General features: G+C 36.4%; 1 long non-coding RNA gene across 1 annotated transcript; it reads left to right on the plus strand.

The window, feature by feature from the left end:
• Nucleotides 1–216: 216 nt before the first annotated feature.
• LOC307134531 lies at nucleotides 217–2,665 on the plus strand. Its single transcript, XR_013817580.1, has 4 exons — nucleotides 217–282; nucleotides 1,080–1,132; nucleotides 1,788–1,954; nucleotides 2,508–2,665. It is a non-coding gene; the product is annotated as an uncharacterized lncRNA (long non-coding RNA).
• Nucleotides 2,666–3,914: the final 1,249 nt, after the last annotated feature.

Consider the following 3,914-nt stretch of genomic DNA (forward strand, 5'->3'; position numbering starts at 1 on the left):
TAATTCCCGTTGCATCATGGGTATTTTCTATGACGTCAAACACCAAATACAGTGATTTCCTGTATTTTTTAAAAATAAAGTATAATACTGTATTTACCACAACGGCCTATTTGGCACAATTGGGATCGACAGGATTTGCTTTAGATTTATATTAGGAACCATCAGTGCAGCGTTGACAGTTTTACCCGAGGAGAGAGCTCACGGTTCCAGAGAACATATGAGCTGTGTCCGGACACCCTGCGAAGATTTTTTCATCCCCCGTGAGAACGGCAAACAAGCAAGGTAAGTGTGATTTGTACTATCCGCGGTTGTCTGCACCCCAATTTTAGCTTGTCAGCATTGGTGCTAAAAACTGAGGTAAATCTAACGTTTTATGAATTTATTGAATTAGATTAGGAACCGGTGCAGCGTTGTAAGTTTTGCCCGAGGAGAGAGCTCACTGTCCGGACAACATACTTTACATAACGTTAGGTTATCATTTGCTTAAACTTTGCTGCTAAAAACTGAGGCAAACCTAATGTTTTATAAAAAAAAAAAAAAGAGTTTATTGAATTAGATTAGGAACCAGTGCAGCCAGCGTTGTGTGTAACGTTACTGCCCGAGGAGAGAGCTCACGGCCCGGACAACATACTTTACATAACGTTAGGTTATCATTTGCTTCAGCTTTGCTGTTAAAAACTGAGGCAAACCTAACGTTTTATTTAAAAAAAAAAAATGAGTTTATTGAATTAGATTAGGAACCAGTGCAGCCAGCGTCGTGTGTAACGTTACTGCCCGAGGAGAGAGAACAACATACTGCCCGGACAACATACTTTACATAACGTTAGGTTATCATTTGCTTCAGCTTTGGTACTAAAACTGAGGTAACATAAACCTAACGTTTTATTTTTAAAAAGACTTAACGTTAGTGAGTTTATTGAATTAACTTTACCAATACAATGAAGATTTTGTTTATCGAGCATATTAAGCGTACATTTAGGACGACGTTAGTAAATTAACGTTGGCCACTAGTTGCAAAAATAATGTCGTTAACAAACAAAGTTTACATTTGGATTGACATTATTTATTTTACATTTTAGATAAGAATACCAGGAGCCTGCCTGTGCTGTGCGACACTGGAACTCATACAACGGTAAGTAACGTTAGTCCTCTTTGTTTCTCCACATATTACTGTTAATTCAAAGTTTTTCTTGTATGTTTTAGTCGGGTCTGTTTAACAGAATCACAAAATTATTTAGTTTTTCCACCTCTTTTTAGCTGTAACTAGCCATGTACCATGTTTTTTTTCATAAATTATATTATACTAAAATAATCCAAAACTGTGTTTGTCCAGGACTGACAGATTATAATTTTATTTTCTGGAATTGAAGCAGTCCTGGACAATTTTTGGATGATTTTGGCAGATGAAATATAATTTATGAAAAAAAACATGGCAAAACTTTAGAATAATGTTGCTCAAGTGCAAACCTGAATACATTTCTGAACACAAAAGAAGATGAAGAATGTTTGTAACCTAACAGATTGAGGCACCATTCACTTCTATAGTAATTTTTTCCTACTATGGAAGTGAATGGTGCCTCAAAATTGTCTGTTTACAAACATTCTTTAAAAGGTTTAGAACAACAGGGCGAGTAAATGACAGAATTTACTTTTTTTTTTTTTTGGTGAACTATCCGTTTAATGACGGACCATTATTCTAAAGTGTTACCAAAAACATTTAAAGCAAAGGCACTAAGGGTGATGAAATTTAAAATATCTTTATTCTCTTAATTTTCTCTTGCTTTAAGTTTTTTTCGTGAGGAAAAACCCAGAGGAGGGAACAAGATGCACCACCAAAACCAGAGTGAGTCGGAAGACCGGGGAAGTTGTGAACAGGAAGACAACTGTAATCAACAACAGAGTGTCATCCTTCCTTCGCCACCTAATGGAGTTTGAATGGAAAAACTTGGACTAGGTGAGACACTTTTTTAATAGGATATGTAATGTACACAGACACTTACGCTGCATTCACACAGGGCGTCATGCCGGTTAGAAATTTTGTCTGACCTGAGACAGCGCCAACGCCACGTGACAGTGACGTATGGCATCAAAGCACCTCGAGAGCAATTCGAGAGCAGTCGGCTAATACAGCCGGTGCAGTTTCTCCAGAGCGACTGCACGGACTTTGATGACACAGCTGTTCCACGATTGGCCAGATTCTCCGCATGACAGCGATCACATGTGTTTCGTGTTTATTCTAAAACCTTCAGTTCCTCTAATGCGCACAAATCTCTTTTTTATAACAGTTAAATCTCTTTTCATGTAGTTGCGTTGTTATATTGTCATGTTTATCACAATAAAACAGATGAAAAACATAGACCCCCACTTCATTGATAGTTTAGGCTTGTATGTTAACTTTATTCTTGTACAAACACACGCTGTATTAAGTAGTGCATAAAGTATTACATGACAAAAAATGTCTCTGAAACATCTGTGCATTGACAAATATTGCATTTATTTCACTTCAGCTGATAAAGTGTGCAAACACAGTGCAAGCATCACTGCGGGAAGCAGAAAGTGTCAGACTTCACGTCTCCGTTTGCAGCTCCTCCCCGCCTGCACGCGGCTACTCTCGCCGATTGGTTGCATCCGGCCACAGCTGATGTCGAACACACCTTTCAACTTCTGCCGCTTGCAACGTGAGTGAAGCGACGCGACGGAACCCACAATTCAGTTCAGCAATGCATGACGTCAACCATTCAAAGTAAATGAGAAGCGTTAACGCCGGTGCCCCGTGTGAATGCAGCATTAAGTTTGAGGATACCTTACTTAAGCTAATGCAGTATACATGTAATCCATCCTGCAATAAAAGGTTACATTGTTGTTTTTGATTAAATAGTTTGTGAAATCATGTTGAGGTGATTCAGTAATATTACTTTTTTGGAGCATGTAGTTTGTGCTGCTGCTACTATTATGTACTAACAGTTTTCTTTAGTTTTTTACTCAATATCAATTTTGTTCAGCTAATAACAGAGACACCTCTCTAATATGCAATCAGGTTCAGCATCACTACAAAGTACATTCTTCAAAATATTCATAACATTGAATCACCAGCTAAAACAAAAACTGAACATTTCATTTCACATCTTCATGAAGGCATTGCAGGACTGGATTAGACTAGACAGCATACGTTGAGCTAGGTGTACCTCAAAGTGTTAACTGTCTATAAAATAGTATTTTACCATTATGATGAATTGTAATGGGATTATTATTTTTTATTAAATTCCAACAGTGTAAAATGTTTGTGTATACTCAAATTGTATGACTAACTTCATATCATTCTTATCTAGAGGGACTTCTTGCCATAATGGAGCAGAATCCTGGTTCCTGTTTGAAATCATCCAATGTGGAAGATGGCACAGATCGGTACAGACATGAAACTTGTGTTTGTGTTGTTGTGATAACTTGTTTCAGAATTAATTTGCTCTTTGTTTATATTTTATTCATGTATATGTGTATTTTGCACCAAAGTTACAGTATTCTTCAACCAACTATTTACAGTATTCTACCTACTATTTTCTGCAGTTTTTAAAATTGTAGCTCAAACAATAGTGTGTGGCGCTAGCTAGGTCATGGGTTCAATTCCCAGGGAAAGCAAGAACTGACAAAATGTAAAATGTGTATCTTGAATGCAATGCAAGTCGTCTGCCAAATGCATAAATCTAAATGTAAATAAAATGTAAAATAAGTGATACATGATTTTCTGAAAATAAGATTTGATTCGAGGATGTTTTAAAGTGAACTTTTTCCACACATTTACATATTTAAGTTAAAGCACTTAAAATGTTTTAAATAAAGAATTTTATATTTCATAATAATTGTCTGTTTGGATTACTTCTGTAGGATAGATTAATGTAAGAATTAATGTAATTCAG

Source organism: Gobio gobio, assembly GCF_949357685.1.
Source record: "Gobio gobio genome assembly, chromosome: 12".
NCBI lineage: Eukaryota > Metazoa > Chordata > Actinopteri > Cypriniformes > Gobionidae > Gobio > Gobio gobio.